This window comes from Manis javanica, chromosome 13 (assembly GCF_040802235.1).
Source record: "Manis javanica isolate MJ-LG chromosome 13, MJ_LKY, whole genome shotgun sequence".
Classification (NCBI taxonomy): Eukaryota; Metazoa; Chordata; class Mammalia; order Pholidota; family Manidae; genus Manis; species Manis javanica.
In genome coordinates, this window is record NC_133168.1 from 10,408,745 (window position 1) to 10,427,653 (window position 18,909).

Consider the following 18,909-nt stretch of genomic DNA (forward strand, 5'->3'; position numbering starts at 1 on the left):
TATCTTAGACGATGATGTCTCCTTGACTGGATTTAACCTTTTTGAGGACAGTGGCCATGTTGCATACTTTTACTTCTGAACTTTTTGAAATGTCTGGCACAGAGCTGGGTGCATCCCAGATGCTGAAAACAGCCATGCGGCCTTAGACACGCCAATCTCTGAGCTTTCATTTCTTCATCCCTGAAATGAAGGGGGCTGTTATAGGTTAATTTTGAAGTCTCTTCCCATCTGTTTCCATGATACCTATGAATTTCTATAACATACAGAAACGAAGGAAGAAAATATGAAATGGTTTATGGGCAACAACAAGAAAGTTTTTGGGTCAGGGGAGAAAGGCTGAAACTGTGGCATTTTTGGAAGGCAAAACATGAACTCCTCCGTGCCATCTCTGCAAAGATGAAGAACTTACTGGTGTGTGAAAATGAAATTGGGCCTTGTGTCACTTGGAAACTGAAATGTGATATTCACAGACTGAATTTCTTTGTCAAATCGAATGGATATATTGTATATGTAACAAGAAGTTGCCATGGACTCTTTATGAAGTTGAATTGATTACATAATAATACAAGGCTTAACAACACATGTGGGGCTTGGGGCATGTGGGGGCAGAGGTATCATGATTAAGGAAAAAATTACGTTTCCTTAATTATGTTTTAGATATTGCTTGTTTGCAAGTGGTTTGTTAAGCATCACTGAGGACCTTCCTGGTGGCACCTGAGGCCAAGAGATGTGGCTGCTGGTTCAGTTACTCGCTCTCCCATGACAGTCATCGTTCTTCGGATCCTGAGGTTCCTGGCAGAGAAGCCGGGAAGGCAATCACCTTTGGTGCTGTGTGTGTGTGTGTGGTGGGAAATGCAAGGGCTGTGCTCTTCATATTGTGGTATTTATATATATGGTATTTATACTCATCTATTGTCTTTATACTCAACATTCACTTCTTCCTTGTTAACAACACTCTAATTTTCCTTCGGGGAACCTCCTCTCTCCCACTCAGTCATGTGGTTTGGGTGTGTACTGGGAGGATGGGCACTGAAGCTGTCTTCCTTGCCCTTTTTCACACATAGGCAAGTGAGCCCAGTCTGCCAGTGCGTATTTCAACCCATGTCATAAAGGTTAGTTCAGAGGTGGGCACAGGATCTAAGTGAGTCCAGTGAGACTCAAACCTTGGACCCCTGTCTTCCTAATGGGTCAACTGCTCAGGAGGCTGGAGGAGGAGGTAAGCCTGGGGCTGTAGGTCTAGGCTCTGACAAGAGAAAATAAAATCAGTGCCATGAAATCAGAGCTATGATATGGAGAGAAATTGAGTCCTAACTGTCTTTGAGCATCCTGGGGAAAAAAAAAGATTTAAAAAAACCCATGTTTTTGGCTACTCTTGGAATTTACAAGCATATGAACCAATGCACCCAGCCTCCCCCACTATCGGCGTTCTTAAGTCAGGGTGAGTGGGGTATGCATAGGGTACTTCAGTGACCATACAGCAGTTGATCATGAAACCAGGATATCCTCACTCTTGCTCTCTGCTAACCTCTTCTCTCATTTTAACCTTTGATCTCCTGTTTTTGTAGACCCCAAGGCTTGTTTTCTTCAAGTGCTAACAGAAGCTCCTTCAACTCTTTGCATATTGTGTCATTGCCCTTTTCCTCCACAAGTCAAAACGTGCTTGTTTAACAGTTGCAGGTGGCAGGACAGGAAGAACTGAGGTTGGCTCTCAGCTACTAATGCAAGAGCCTGTGCCTGAATTAGAAACTGCCACTCCGTCGGCGGACCCCCACACCCCTTATTTGGAGCCCGGACTGGGTCTCAACCCTGAATTGCCTGCCCACCTCCACTTCTGCCAGAGGAATCACATGGCACGACCTGACGCTGAGTCCCCACCGTACTCAGAAGCAAGAGTTGGAGCCATGAGGGAGAAAAACAAGCCATCTGCTGCCCACAGCCACCGTTATTTGGTCTATTCTTTGGGGGTTGAGAGCTGGCGATGCTGTGTGTCCCTGGGGCACCCCCATACCAGCCACACCCTACTGCGGTTGCAGTAGTGATTACAGAAGTTGATAGCTGACAAAACAGTGTCACTTGTCACTTGAGAGCAGCGTTTCCCAGGATGATTCAGAAGCCAAGGGGCGGGGGGGGGGGGGGTCCTTTCTGGACGGCCTTCCCGAGTTCTGTACGGCAATCTTTACAGCCAGTGTTTGTTGAAGAAAGTCAGTGGTTCAAGAAAGCCAGTTGGAGGCCACCTGGCCATTGGCCACTGGGAGAGAACAGGGTAGAGCCTGGCACTTGGCAAGTGTCCCCCATCGCGCACATCAGTGACTTCCCCGGGGGGTCAGTCTACGGCCCCAAGCTGGGCCTTAGTCATTCCGGTCTCCAGTGCTCCAGCGGGGAGCCCATCACCTCGCAGCTGGAGACAGAGGCGGAACAAGCAGGTACCAGTTCCCCTCGGCAGTCGCCCGCGGGGCAGGGGCCTGGGGGGCGCCGGCGGAGAGGGGTGGGAGGTGAGGGGAAGGTGCCGGGCACCGCAGTGGGGCGCAAGCCGCCGGGGAAGGCAGGGGTCTCAGCATCTGCCCCAGCTTTGCCCAGGGCAGGGGCGGCAGAGCGGCGGGGATGTGGGGGCGCGCCGCGCAGGGGTCCGCGTCTCGGCTCGCCCCCTCCCTGCGCCCCCCGCCTCCCGTCCGAAAGCGCGGCGGGCGCCTTTAAGAGGCAGCGCCGGTGGCCCCGGGGGCGGCACCCCCGGCAGGCGGGAGGCGGCGGCGCTGCCCGCGCGGTCCCCACTCCCCGCTCCCGCCGCCGCCGCCGCGGAGGGGACAGCGCCATGCCGGGACGGCTCCGGGCGGGACGGGCGGGCCGCGCCCCCGGGGCTCCCCCGCGGACGCCCGCGCGCGGCGCCCTGCGTGAGGTGAGGCCCGGCGTCCGGGCGCAGGGGCGGGAGGTCGCCCGCCGGAGGGGCGCGGGGCGCGGGGCGCCGGGCGGGGGGGCGCCGAAGTTGTGCAGGAGCAGCTCGGGTTTCGGGAGGGTTTTTGCTGCAGGACTTGCGCGGTTCTAGCCGCCAGCGCCGCCCGGCGGGATCGCGGCCGGGACGCGGGGTCCCCGGGGGCGCCTCGCCCGCCGCCGCCGCCCCCGCCCGACCCGCACCCCCGGCCCCCTGCCCGGGAGCGCGGCGCTGCCTCCCAGGAGCGCGGCCGGGGCAGGCTGGCCCCCCGCGCTGGGGCCGCCCCCGCCGGGCCCTCTCCGGGGAGGCCCGGTGCCGGGAGGGCGGGGAGGGCACGCGATCCCCTGGGACTTCCACCCGGCGGGCTCGGCACCCCTCGGGGGGACACTCAGCTCGCGTGCCCGGGCGGGAAAGCGCCCCGCGGGCTCCCCAGTTGTGTGAGGCGGCCTCCGACCGGGGTGCGTGAGCCTGCGGCGCTGTGTGGCTGTCGGACAGCCCTGGTCGGTTTCCAGCGTCGCCCTGGTTTTAGCCCTCCCTTCTGCGCCCCGTTTGGGAAACAGTCTTCCTCTTTTTTTTTTTTTTAAAGAAAAAAATACCTTGGAGGGTCAGGGTGCTACGGAAAGAACAGCATGCAACAATGTATCTCCATGAAATTTCCCCCCAGGGCTGACCTAAATGTTCAAAGTCATCTTTAGTCCCTGATGAAATGTTAAGACTTGGTCTTGAAATATTTAGACTCGGTCTCAGCCTCTCTGTATTTATGAAATACAGGCATGCCCTGGTAGGATGCAATTTTTTAAGTCAAGTCAAGTAAGATGAGGCTTTAACCCTTTTTAAAATAGGATTTTCTTTGTATTTGTCCATTTATTGGTAAGTTTGATTTTCATGATGTCTTAGATTAAAAGGCTCCAATCAATTTTAGGAGTTATATTTCTAAGAACCGTAAATGAAACCTGACATTTCTTGCATAATCCCACGTTGTTTCAGATCATTTTACCCTTGGATGAGGTATGTAATACACGTAGTTATTTGATGAAACCTAATATGTGAGTAACATTTATTGCACACATGGGTAAGTTTTCTTTTTTCATGTGCCCTGTTGCGGGAAAAAAGAGCATCTCCAGGTCTCTACCACACCCATTTCTTGCCTTCTCCATGTTGTGTACATCTGATGTCAGCTACAAATCAAAGGTGCCGATGAAAAGTCGCTCTATTTTGTGAAGTGCTGAATAACCAAAATTTTTGTGTCATGATTGAATACCTCATCCAGGTTATTTTAAGCAGTTAAAACAGGATGTGGGACTTGTTTAAGGAAAAGAGTATCGTATTTAAATGCTTAGGTAAATGCTTTACATATAAACTCTTGTGTGTGAAACATGTACTGCCAAGACAGACAGGGTATTGCGGGAAACATCTTAGTTGCACTTGGGATGTTTTGAAAGAAAATCATTCCAGAATAACCATTAACATGATAATATGTTCTCTGGGATATAGATTTTTATCCCTGAGCACAACTTGGTCACTGCTGTCAACTATACCAGAATTGAAACTTGAAAAAAAAGAACTCACCATCTCAAACATTTTTTGAAAATTATCAGCAACGTGGATATTCTGGAAAAACATTTGCTTAGGAAAAGGCACCTACTTAAAACCCTAACTGCAGTTACCATTTTTCTTTAAGTTTGCTGGAGTCCATGCAAGAAAGCACTGTATTCAATAAGAATTTGGGATTCTAAGGTGAATGTGACTCAGTTCATAGACTTAAGTACTGATTAACATGCATACCTTGAGATTTTGTGTGTGGTTTGTTTGATTTGAGATGATTGTTTTATAAATGATTCTTTTTGAAAGTGTATATATATATATATATATCACAAATATATACATAATCACAAAATCCATGTCTCTATCTATCTATCTATCTATCTATCTATCTATCTATCTATCTATCTATCTATCATCTATCTATCTATCTATCTATCTATCTATCTATCTATCTATCTGTCTGTCTATCTATATATTTATCTATCATCTGTCTATAACAGGAAAAACTATTCAGGGACTTGATAAATATATGTGCACTAGGAACAGCAGGTCTAAAAGATTAGAATCTAAAAATAGTTCTTGTTAGGGCTTGTCATCTTTTCAGCATTTTCATCAACATCAGTTAAGTGAAAAAATACTGTGTTTTACAACATGTTCTTGTTCTTGCATGAGGCTTGGACCAGGGAGCCATATGCCAACAATCCTAACCACGTAATATTAAAATGGACTGAATTATCCCATCAATGGATGATTGAACCAGGTATTTCTTGAGCTTCAGTAATTTATCTTCAGTAGAGGAATCTCTAGGTAAATTAGCTGGTCAATATAATATTTTCTCTTTTCAAACTTAAAAAATGACTTTGAGGGCATTCTCCTAACTTAGTAGACCTCAAAGGCATGGGGGCCAATCTTGGGGAAGTTTTGGTCCAGTGTGTGAAATGGTGTTCTAAGTATTTGACTTGAGAAATGTACCTGTGAATGTTTGGGAAAATAGTAGCTATGATATGGTGCCCTAATCATTACAAGCAAGGCTTTGGAATATTTACCACATTTCACAGCCAAAGCTACTGTGTGTCAGCATGTGTATGAAATGAAAAATGAAATGATATTTTAGACTTGAATTTGGCTTTAATTTACTAGGCATTTACCAGAAATATGTTTATTTGCTACAGACGTCCTTTATTTGTTGCAAGTAGCAATTTTTTCCTTTTTTTGCAACTATGATGTGTATAGTTAGGGTGAGTTGTTAGAGTTTACTTTAAACAGACAGTAATGTGTATCAGAGTTTATGTTGTATCCCTTCAGCTTTCAAAAAATAGTATTCAAGATATTTGACTGTGAGCCTGAGATCACAGACTTTCAGAACTCATGGGACTGTGGTCAATTATAGTTTCAGTTTCCTGGGAATTTTCTGCTTAAGATCAGATGTGGCCCTAATTTGAACTAGGTGATTCACAAAAGAGGCACTTTTGCAACCACAAAACATGGAGAACATTCCAGATAATTTGCAGTTTGGCCAGTCCAACGTGCTCGAATGTTTAGTCGGCTTGAGGCAGCGTGCCTTGTTTGTAAAAAAAGGTTTCAGAAGCTGACAGGGAGCTGTTTCACTCTTTGAGTTCGACACATAGGATAAATGCCTTTTAGGCTATATGCTAGTAAATATGGGCAGGGTTGGTAAAAGTAATTTGTTTCCATTTCTGTCAGTATGGCAGGAGATTCAAAAACACCCAGCATGAAACTCTAGCTTAATACACTGGAAAGCTCACCCATGTTCATGAAAAATGTAATGGAGAGTTGGGAGGGTTGGATTTTAACTTAGCTTTCAGGCCCTGGGCAAAGAGTGCATATTTGTAATCAGGAGAGTAATCTGGTAGCCAGCTATTGAAATTAATAACAACGTTATTATCAGTATTTTCTTTGAGTCCTAATACTAAAGAAATTATACCTTCCCAGGCTGAATTTAGATTGAAAAACATCCCCAGCCGGATACAGTACCAGTTACCAATCACTTGACATATATATATTAATCAATTCTTAGATAATTTTCAGTTGAGACCCTTAGGGGCCCTTTAGCCATAAGCTTTACGTGTCTTTTGTGGTTTTTAACCAAAGCTTCTTTAACTTGTTTTCTCTCAATTGATTAAGTCCAGACTATACCACTAAAATATTTGAAAAATATTTTAGGCACTTTTTTTTATGTGGAAACTTTGAAGGATCTGCTTTGGGAAGGTGGCATGGAAGGATGTGATTCTTTATTCTGTTACCTTCCGAAGGGAGGTGACTTCTCCTTGCCTTTTTTTTTTTTTGTTTAAACAAAAACAAATGCATAGGTAATTTTAGAGAAAGAACATTTGCAGGAATTTAAAGATGCTTGAAATTTGAATTAGAATAAGGGTCTTAACTGAAAGTTACCTAAGAATCAGTTCTTGGATTAAGTTGGTCCTGGGAGGGCATAGATTCAAAGGGATTGGAGCAGAAAGGGGCTATTCCAGGCATAGCATCCATTCCCTTCCAGAGGAAAAAATGTTTGCCTAAGTATATACTTTTAATAAAATCCATTCTTTTCATTATTTTGGCTTATTTTTTCCACTTACTTCAGGTTGTATATGAAGTCGGCCATCTTTCTGCTCCATTTTGATTAACTGTGCCCAAACTGTAATGCCTTTTTGAAGTTTCACCCTCTCCAGCACTAGCAGAAAGCCTGTTCTTTGATTCTTTCAGCTTGTTACCACTTAGTTTTTCAAACATTCCTTTTTTTGAATTATTGAGTTCTTTCATGATATATTATGAATTTGGAATTTAAGTTTCCCCCACTTACCATCATAGGCTTTTCTTCCTTAAAAAGGTATAAAGATGTTGGGAACTTCTAATTTCTGTTTCCATATTTTGCTTGTAGTTACTATCGTTAAGGCGTCAAATCTTTAGTCTTTGTGTTTTGTTATCATAGATATTTTCTTATTTTCTTATTATGGAAGGGATACATGTTAGTTAAAGGAAATTTAGAAAATCCAGTCAAGCCAAAAAAACCTGAAACCAAAGCACACACATGCACACACACACACACACACACACACACACACACACACACACACACAGACACAAAGGAAAAGAAAATGAGAATTATACCCAGAGACAGCTATTGTTAACATTTGGGTGTGTATTTTATACACATATTATAATATTTCAATTTCTAAAAATGATACTTTATGATATGTATTCCCCTTAATTTTCATAGAAAGTTGAATACTGAATAGATTTTTATTCTATGGATGTATCATAATGTACTGGGGATATGGTGTAATACCAGACAGGTTTTCCTTGTTTTTTGTTTTACTGTGGCACAGCGGTAAATATCTTAGAGATCAACAGCTTTTGTACCCATCAGTAGTTATTCCCTTTGAGTAAAGCCCTAGAAGTAAAAATTTTTAGGTAAGGATAAGGGACACTGATGTTCTTCATTGACCTTGATGCACTTTATTAGTCCCCGTATAAAACTTACAGACTTAATCACAATTTTCCTTGATGACCTTGTGCGGGTTTTTTGTTTGGTGTAACAAGGAAGACTTAAGTCAGATAGGATTTGAACCCAGACCTGACTGATTGAGGTATTATCCAAATGAGATAAACTCTAGATATTTGCAAAGACTCAGCTGTAAGGTCCAGCCTCAAGGGCAAACCACCCACTAGGACTCGGTTACAGCTGTAAATGCTGTTCCCACATAGGTACGAAGTTGGCATGTGCCCTTCTCACTTTCAGTCTCCTCATTATGTTACCATCTGACCTCCTGCTTGCGTACACTGATGCGTACGTAATTGCTGTGTGATACAGTGAATAAAATACTGCATCCTGTGTTGTTATCTCTAGACAAAAATATTCTGTTTTCTGTCCTTTGCTGCCAACTCGTGGACTCTTAACGCCTTGTGCATGTGTCCATATCTCTATATCTATATTTTACCTATATTTATCTGTATCTTCCTTTCTGTCAAGAATACAAAACTTCATCTTAGCCAGAAATTACCTTTTGACACTGATAAGTATCACCAGATACCACAAAAACATGATCACTTCCAGGAACAAAACTAGGGCTATTCAAACCAGGAAAAGGACATGTGTGAAAACTTAACGACTATGGTTAAATGCAGAGAAATGCTCCCCCTTCTTTTTTATGGCTACAGTTATCTTTAATCATCAAACACGACCCTAATGACTGGATTTTCTAAATTTCCTTTAACTAACATGTATCCCTTCCATAATAAGAAAATAAGAAAATATCTATGATAAAAAACACAAAGACTAAAGATTTGACGCCTTAACGATAGTAACTACAAGCAAAATATGGAAACAGAAATTAGAAGTTCCCAACATCTTTACACCTTTTTAAGGAAGAAAAGCCTATGATGGTAAGTGGGGGAAACAGAGTCACATGTATATTCTCATGTTTAGAATTTGGTGCTGGCTGTAAAAGAACAGACAGAGTAAGCAACCCCCTACCTCCCACACCCCCAAAACATATTTTCTGGGCCAGTTTTTTTTTTCAGGCAGTATCTTCTCCACTGTAAAAGTTCCTGTTCTCCTTTCTCTTAAGTTGGAATTAAGTTCTTTGTTCCCTTAGTCCCCTGTTCTTACCTCTCTTTTAGCACTTCAGCATGAATTTTTATTTAGGTAAGTATCATTTCCCTCTTTAATATCTGAAAGAAAGGGAACCATATCTTTGTTTTTATGGCATGGAATGTAACAGGCATGTAAAGGTTGAACAGGTAAATTCTTCTCATGAGATTGTGTGGATGTTCACTGTTTACATGGGAAAGTTCAGAATATGCTTTTGAAACTGATTTTACAAGGTAATTTAAAAAAAATTTTTATTTTGGTATCATTAATCTACAATTACATGAAGGACATTATGTTTACTAGGCTTCCCCCTTCACCAAGTCCCCCCCACATCCCTGTTCACAGTCACTGTCCATCAACATAGTAAGATGCTGTAAAATCACTACTTGTCTTCTCTGTGTTGCACAGCCCTCCCTGTGCCCCCCAACACTATACATGCTAATCGTAATGCCCCCTTTCTTTTTTTCCCGCCCTTATCCCTCCCTTCCCACCCATCCTCCCCAGTCCCTTTCCCTTTGATAACTGTTAGTCCATTCTTGGGTTCTGTGCTTCTGCTGCTGTTTTGTTCCTTCAGTTTTCCTTTGTTCTTATACTCCACAGATGAGTGAAATTATTTGGTACTTGTCTTTCTCCGCCTGGCTTATTTCACTGAGCATAATACCCTCTAGCTCCATCCATGTTGTTGCGAATGGTAGGATCTGTTCTTTTCTTATGGCTGCGTAATATTCCATTGTGTATATGTACCACCTCTTCTTTATCCATTCATCTACAGATGGACATTTAGGTTGCTTCCGTATTTTGGCTTTTGTAAATAGTGCAGCAATAAACATAGGGATGCGTCTGTCTTTTTCAAACTGGAGTGCTGCATTCTTGGGGTAAATTCCTAGAAGTGGAATTCCTGAGTCAAATGGTATTTCTATTTTGAGCATTTTGAGGAACCTCCATACTGCTTTCCACAATGGTTGAACTAATTTACATTCCCATCAGCAGTGTAGGAGGGTTCCCCTTTCTCCACAACCTCGCCAACATTTGTTGTTGTTTGTCTTTTGGATGGTGGCGATCCTTACTGGTGTGAGGTGATATCTCATTGTGGTTTTAATTTGCATTTCTCTGATGACAAGCGATGTGGAGCATCTTTTCATGTGTCTGTTGGCCATCTGAATTTCTTCTTTAGAGAACTGTCTACTCAGCTTCTCTGCCCATTTTTAATTGGATTATTTGCTTTTTGTTTGTTGAGGTGTGTGAGCTCTTTATATATTTTGGATGTCAACCCTTTATCGGATCTGTCATTTACGAATATATTTTCCCATATTGTAGAATACCTTATTGTTCTGTTGATGGTGTCCTTTGCTGTACAGAAGCTTTTCAGCTTGATATAGTCCCATTTGTTCATTTTTGCATTTGTTTCCCTTGCCCGGGGAGATATGTTCAAGAAGAGGTCACTCATGTTTATATCTAAGAGATTTTTGCCTATGTTTTTTTCTAAGAGTTTTATGGTTTCGTGACTTACATTCAAGTCTTTGATCCATTTCGAATTTACTTTTGTGTATGGGGTTAGACAGTGATCCAGTTTCATTCTCTTACATGTAGCTGTCCAGTTTTGCCAGCACCATCTGTTGAAGAGACTGTCATTTCCCCATTGTATGTCCATGGCCCCTTTATCGAATATTAGTTGACCATACATGTTTGGGTTAATGTTTGGAGTCTCTATTCTGTTCCATTGGTCTGTGGCTCTGTTTTTGTGCCAGTACCAAATTGTCTTGATTACTGTGGCTTTGTAGTAGAGCTTGAAGTTGGGGAGTGAGATCCCCCCTACTTCATTCTTCCTTCTCAGGATTGCTATAGCTATTTCGGGGTCTTTGGTGTTTCCATATGAATTTTTGAACTATTTGTTCCAGTTCATTGAAGAATGCTGTTGGTAGTTTGATAGGGATTGCATCGAATCTGTATATTGCTTTGGGCAGGATGGCCATTTTGACAATATTAATTCTTCCTAGCCAGGAGCATGGGATGAATTTCCATTTGTTAGTGACCTCTTCAATTTCTCTTAAGAGTGTCTTATAGTTTTCAGGGTCTTTCACTTCCTGGTTAGGTTTATTCCTAGGTATTTTATTCTTTTTGATGCTATTGTGAATGGAATTGTCTTCCTGATTTCTCTTTCTATTAGTTTATTGTTAGTGTATAGGAAAGCCACAGATTTCTGTGTGTTAATTTTGTATCCTGCAACTTTGCTGAATTCCGATATTAGCTCTAGTAGTTTCGGAGTGGAGTCTTTAGGGTTTTTTATGTACAATATCATGTCATCTACAAATAGTGACAGTTTGACCTCTTTTTTATTACAAGGTAATTTTTTAAAAGAATATTTGCTGTGAAGTACATTGTACATACAGAAGTGCCTAAAACATATTTTTAAGTTAAAACATGAAATACCCATGGACCTACTAAGAAGATTAAAAAGTATAATATACTAGAATCTGTCTGTTTACTAATTGCCCACCTTAAGGCAGTCCCTGCTTTATCCCTAAAACAGCATATTCTTTAGTTTTGGTAATTTTTTCACTTTACATAAAGGTAATTTTATATACATATATATATATTATATATATATATATATAAACACTTTTATGCTTGCTTCATTTATTTATTGTTATGGTTTTGAGATTGATAATGTTCATAGCTGTAATCTATTTTCATTTTTCATTTTTGTTTAGCGTTTTATTGTATACATTCTATAATTTACTCATTCTCTTGTTAAGTGGCATTTGTTATTGTAACTCGGTTTTCAAAAGCATATAAGCTTAAAGTTTCTTAACAGCATAAAGTAAAAGTGCAGCTTTCCATGATATCCTTTTATCTGTTCAATTATTGCCTCATTTGTTATAAGTCCCTTTTTTTAAAACTCTCTTTCCTTCTTCAATCTTGAGGCATATACTTTCTCGTAACTTTTTCAAAGAACCAACTTTTGCCTTTGATGATCATCTGTTAGATGCTTGTTTTCTAACTCTCATTTTTGCTCTTTTATTTTCTTTCTTCTATGTTTTTAGGTTTATTCTGCCATTATTCTAACTTCTCAGGTTGAGTGCAGAGCTCATTAATTGTGAATCTTGCATCATTAGAGGTTGGTTCATTTCCCTTGAGTCACCACTTTAGCTGTTTATCAAAAATTTTTATGTAGTATTTTTGTTCTCATACAGTATTTTGTTATCATATATAGCTAAATATTTGCCATGATTTATTTGACCCATGACCTCTTGCAAATGGTGTTTTCTAATTTTGAAACATATTTTTTGTTGTTAATTTCTAACCTCCTTGTGAGAGCATTCAGTCTCTGTCATACCAAATGAAGGTTTTTGAGGTTAGTTTTATGGGCTAGCATAGGTGTCTTTTTAATAAATAAGCCATTTATTTGTGTAGCTTGAAAGTAATGTGTAATGTCCAGTTTCTGGGTATAGTGTTCCACATGCATCCATAAGATGAAAATTTTAATTGTGCTGTTTAAATCTTCTTTATCCATATTGATGGTTTTGTCTATTTGATTATTCAATTACTGGGAAATTATAATAATGGCTTTGTAATTGCATCTCAATAATTCACTTTTTGCTTTACATATTTTGAAGATTTTTATTATGTGCCTTTAAGATTAGGTTTTTAAATATCCTTACTTAAAAGAAGGGAAATTAAACCATTATCAAATGTAATGACCTTCTAAATCTCTAATAGTAGATACCCAGGCAACTTTACTATGCATACTCATATTAATCTAGCCTAAAGTTAATCAGTGCCTTTGCTTCTTTTATGCTCTGAACTGTGTCCCCCAGAATTCATGTGTTCAAGCCCTAATGCCCAATGTGATTGCATTTGGAGATGGTTCAAGAGGTAATTAGGGTTACTTGAGGTTATAAGGGTGAGGCCCTAATCCAATAAGACTGGTGTCCATGTAAGAAGATGAGGAGATACCAGAGATCTCTCCCTCCCTTCTTCACGTGCACAGAGAGGCCGTGTGAGGGCACGGTGAGAAAGCAGCCGTCTGTAAGCCAGGAAGAGAGATCTCATCAGAGACCAACCCTGAGGGCACCTTGGTCTTGAACTCCTCGCCTCTAGAATTGTTAGAAAATAAATGTCTGCTGTTTTAGCCACCAGTCTGTGGTATTTTGTTAGGGTAGCCATAGAAGAGACTAATTACATTCTCCTTTTAAAAAAATCCAAATTCCTAAAATTTTTTTAACTCTGATAACCATTTCCAACCTATGAGTTATTGCTGTTGAGTATTTTAGTTCTAGCCTGTTTTTTCTCTCATAAGCTAGACGTTACTTTTGTTGTATACAACTCTTATATGTTTAACCATGTATTTATCAGTATCTCTTCTCACCATTCCTTCTTGGATATCAGACTATCCAAAGATCTGTCTGGGATCTTTTATTTTTCCTGCCTGAAGTACATTCCTTTTCTTTGTAAGTGTGTGTCAGGGGGAAGGGGATAGAGAGGGAGGGAGAGATTTTTGTTTGTATATGACAATCCTTTATTTTACCTTCTTTCTTGAAAGAGAGATTCCCTGGATATTAAATTCTATTTTGATGTTTTCTTTTAGTACATCAAAAGATTTCATTCCATTGTCTTCTGAATTTTATTGTTGCCATTGAGAATTAAGCAGTTGGATAACTTTTTTCCTTTGTAGGGAAATCTCTTTTCCCTCTGGTACCTCCTAAGATCTTTTAAAGATATCCAGGTATTTTCTCTCATCTTAAAGATGTTCTCTTGCTTGCTCTTGGTTCTGAATTTTTAATCTGATATTTCTGGGTGTGAAATAAAAAAAAATCGTACTTTTGAGGGCAAGCATCTTTCAGGAATTCTGAAAATTTATATTTACTATTTTTTGAACATTTTCTTTTGTCTATAATTTTAGGATTGCTTTCTGGAAGTCCAACTGCATGCTTGTTAGACCTTCTATATTATCTTCCTTGTCTCATCTCTTTAATCTCTTATCTTTCAGTGTTTTCTCTTGAATGCATTAGAGAAAAATTTCTTCTGTTTCAACTTACAGTTTACCAATTTCACTTCAGTTGTGTCTAATATTTAATTTTGTTGATTTCATTTTAAATATTAGTTGTATTTTTTATTTCTAGAATTTTGATTCCTTTTCATATTTACTTGTCTTCTCATGATGTCAACCACCTATTCTTCTATTTTATACTCTCAGTTTAATAACTTATATAACTGATGTCTTTTTGTGGGTCTTTTTCTGTCTTTATTATCTCTGCTCGTAATCACTCATGTTGCTTTCATCATTTTGATGTTTTCTGCTTTTTGACTTTGAGCTGTTCGCTTTCTTTGGAACCTTACTTATGGTGATTCTTTCAGGCCTTGGTTGAAGGTGAGTTCCTCCAGAAGGAAATACATTGTGATTTTGCTACCATTTTGGGTGCTGTATTGATGTGGGTGCATATTAATCAGATTTCTACTTGAGGTTTTTTGTTTGTTTGTTGTAAATTGCAGGGCTACTTTGTGGTTACAAATATTTGGAGAGATTGTTTTTCCTCATTCATCTAGCACCAGGATCAATACTTGCAATTTTCCTTGCTATTCTTCTTGGCATGGAGGAGTTTATTTTTTATTTACCTTTAACATAGCAAGTGTGGCCCTTTGAAGTCCTAGTTGCTGTTGGGGAGTCTTCTGACAAATATAATTCTATAATCCCAACTCAAATTATTTAAATTTGACTATACTAAGGAAATTATTTTGTGTCTGAGATGATAGACTTGTACAAAATAGGATATCTTTGTCGTTGAGGTTAATATGCCGACTTTAACTAACCACTTGCAAAGGGGGTTTACTTAACTTTTGAAAAGAAAAAGCAGACCCTAATATGTGATGATAGGGTGGCAGAATGCTTATGTTTCTTTTCCTTTTAATGCTAATTTTTTAATTAGTCATTTTCCTCTGCTGATAAATTTGAAACTACTGAGTAGGATATTGGTATGAGCACTATCTCTTCCTAAACCCTACAGTTCATCTTATTTACAGTCTTTTTGTATTTAGTTTTGTATTTTATTCTTATGGAAGTTAGGGCAGCCATCTTATTTTTAAATTGTTTGGTTACTCCTGGTTACATCCTACAGCTTGGAAAATGCTGCCAGTCACACTTAGTTCCCTGTTGCTTCAGGATTTTAGCCTTTGCCTTTCAAATGGCTGCAAGGAAAGTCAAAAAGCCACCCATGGTTTGCATTGCCCTTATTTATACTCTTAAAAGCAAGTTAAAGGTGGCAAACTGCCTTTCTCTTCTGGGTAGCTCACTTTCAAAAAGAATAATTATTCTGCGCTTATTTCAAGTGGTTACATCTTGGTAAACATTTTTAAGAAATGGTTAGTTTTTCTCTTTTGTTGTTACAACACACTCAAATTTTTTCCTTTAACCCTACATGATACAGATATGTGCATGCAGCCTTGGTTGTGATGAATGGTTAAAATAGAGTTTAATAACCCTACATGATACATATATGTGCTGCAGCCTTGTTCATATGTGATGAACACTTAAAATAGAGTTTAATAATTTCAGCACATTTCTCTCAATACTCAGATACTGTAGATTAGCTATGAAAACTTAGATACAGGGGCAAAGTGAAATGCTCTCTTCACCCCCCAAAAAAGACTAATTAACCTGATTACCTTTGGATAATTATTTCATTCATCAGATCATAATTATACATGTCATAAAATTTATCATTTACTATTTTCTGTGCTCTTTTTATGAAATAATTTCTCTTTTTATTTTTTCTTTCTGAATTTTGAAGTCTATCTTTTTGTCATATTGTTTTTCTTCATCTTGCATAAAAAGGCACCAGAATAGAAATGATCTCTGAAGTTCACATACTAACATCGCATTCTGGTAAGCTTTGCTCATGTCTAGATTCTAGGTTGAAATAAAATTCTAGGGAAAGATCTTTCTGGTAATTATTATTTTTTTATTGGCTAGAAAGGGAATATGCATATGAAAAACCACATTACTAAAGCATCCATTTAGTTTGTGGCCCTCGTAGAAAGGGAATTTCCTATTTACTTAATATAAATTTTAGGATTGGAGTAATCATTTCACTGAATGCTATCTCAGAATCTATATTAAATTCTTTTTTCGTACTCAATTCCAGCATAATAAGTATTTTTCATTTAAGAAGAATTTTAACATTTGTTTCATCAGCCATTATGCATATTCGACATTTGGGCCTTTCTAGTGCAATGGTCTTGCCATTATGGAATATATATTGAGTGTACACACACGTGCACACACACATGCACACACCACTTCCTGCTGTCACTCTTTCACGGGCTGTACCTGGTCAATAAATCAAATGAGAAGTGGGCATGAATCAAGAATAATAAAACTGGAAAACCTCCATCTAAGTAGAAGCAGTGATGTTATAGGGAATATTTAGTGCTTTTCTTTCTCCTTTTTGTTTTGTGTGTGTAAGAGGAAATCCAGGGATTGTGATTTTGACAATCGTGTGTACAGTTGGCATTGGGCCAGTGAATTCCCTACAGGTCCTGAGTCTTACCAGCTACGTACCAGTTGCATCAGCACTTTGTGAACTTGCAAAGCTTTTACTGATTCTTTGGTCTTTGAGCAGAGGACCTGACGACTAGCAGCAGGCATCTTACTGAGTGGCAGCATCAGCGGGGCCTTATTGGTGGGAACCCAGTAATGAACACCACAGCCTCACCCTGAATCCTTCCTCCCTTGTGATTTTGTGATTCATGACGAGAAATTATTTTTTGATATTTAAATTAGCCATTTTATCACCTGGATTTTTTTTTTCATTTTTTTTCTAAAGGTTCGAAATGAATATTACAGATTTTCTTTAAAAAGGGTGGTGTTGGCTTTTAGTGATGCGCAGTTAGCAATGTATGTAATTCTCAACTCACTATGTTGTACACTTGAAACCAATATAATATTGTATATCAACTTTATTTCAGCATGCAAACAAATAATATAAAACAGAAATTGGATCATCAACCAAAAAAAAAGGTGGGTGTTGGAAGGTGATATGAATTTAGAATGACAATTATGTAACCCTTTTTATGTAGTGTAATCCTTCCCTATTTTTTGATGCACAGCAAACTTGATTGAAAATTAAAATTCAGAAATAATAAAAATGGAAATAAGGTTGGGTCAAAGAAGATAATCATTTTTATGCATCAACTCTGCTTTATGGTAGGATTTAGTAGACAGTCCTTCAGCTAGTGAGGGCTCAAGAAACATTTTCTTGATTTTAAAATTATTTATCAACAGTTGGTTTTAGAGAACTTACTAAGACCACATGCATGTTGAAAAATTCTGTTTATTCTTGCAATGAAAGAGTCTTTCTCTTAGTCTTTATTTTATTTTATCTCTTACTCCCTGTCAGCTACTTTCTCCTACCCTCTTCCCCACCAAAATGCAAAACAGAATATAAAACAAACTTTAACTTCAAAATCAAAACATACTCACCTTTAGCTTAGTACTTTGGGATTCATCTTGGTGGAGAGTATCATACTAACATAGAACATGACATTTAGAGAATGTTGCAATTAACTTTGGATGCATTATCCATGAGGAATTGTTTTCTGTTTTCCACTCTTGGAGAATCCTGAGTGATTTTTTTTGCAGCCCACACAACCTAGTGTTATGCAATGGTTATTTTATGTTCATATGTGTGTTTGATATGAGTCAGGGTTCTCCAGAGAAACAGAACCAATAGGAGATATACATGATTTATTATAAGGAATTGGCTCATATGATTATTGAGGCTGAGAAGCCCCACATTCTGCCATCTGTGGTGCAAGCTGGAGAACCAGACAAGCCGATGTTGTGGTTCTGAGAACTGGAGAGCTGATGGTGTAAGTACCAATTGCTGGTAGAAGATGGATGTCTCAGCTCAGACCGGCAGTGTGAATCCCCCGTCTGCCTTTTTGTTTTATTCTGGCCTTCATGTGATTGGCTGATGCCCACCCACGCTGGGGAGGACAGTTGGCTTTACTTAGTGCAGAAACAGGATCACAGGCACACCCAGAAAAAATGTTTCATCCAGGCACCCACTGTACCTGTCAAATTGACACATGAAATTAACCATCATAATGAGTCTCCCCACTGGATTTGTGAGTTATATCTCACAAGATACATCTGTTTCATTCTCCACTGTATGCCATGCTTAGTCAGAATCTGGCTTGCAGCAGGTGCTTAATAACTCTTTGTTACAAGAAGGAAGGAAATGAATTTAAGCAAGTGTGTAAGCCAAGTTGGAAAGTATATGTCAATATTTATATAATATGTGTGGATAGCACAGTGGAAGCCTGGGTATCAGGGACAGACTGACATGCAAGTGAAGGTAATTTCAGTTGGCACATGATGATGCAGTTGGCATTTCCTTTGTCTTTATGTGGTGGCCACTTGGAATCCTATAATGAAAGTCTTACTTCATAGATTTTTGAACTCTAAGTATTTTAAGTATGACCGTGAGATTTTTTGTAATCTTTCAGAGTTCACAAGAATTATTTTGATCATGGCAGTGAGTCAAGGTCAAAACAGACCCTGCTTCTGAGGATGAGTCAGATGCTGCTCTTCAGCCATCCTGTTATGAAGTGGCATACTAAGAGCACAGTGATCTTTAATTCTGTGCTGTTTCTTTTATGTTATTTTCTGGCTTCTCACTCATGAAAAGATCTAGTAATTCCATATTTTCCCTTATGTTCATTATTGGAATTTGCTATGGTAATGTGTTACACTTACATGTAACAGGATCCAGGGACCAAGGATTTTAGCATCCTTTAAGATATATACATATAAATATATAGCTGATCA

General features: G+C 39.5%; 1 protein-coding gene across 2 annotated transcripts in view; it reads left to right on the plus strand.

Annotated features, from left to right (window-relative positions):
* Nucleotides 1-591: 591 nt before the first annotated feature.
* Nucleotides 592-18,909, plus strand: part of GPR63 (G protein-coupled receptor 63) — a 51,508-nt gene continuing 33,190 nt past the window's right edge. The window contains exons 1-2 of one of the 2 annotated variants that reach the window (XM_073220941.1): nt 592-838; nt 1,672-2,423. The gene's annotated coding sequence lies outside the window, so the exon portion shown is untranslated. Of the gene's footprint in view, nt 839-1,671; nt 2,424-2,777; nt 2,894-18,909 lie in introns of those variants that run through there. The other variant, XM_037001114.2, reaches the window with a different exon arrangement.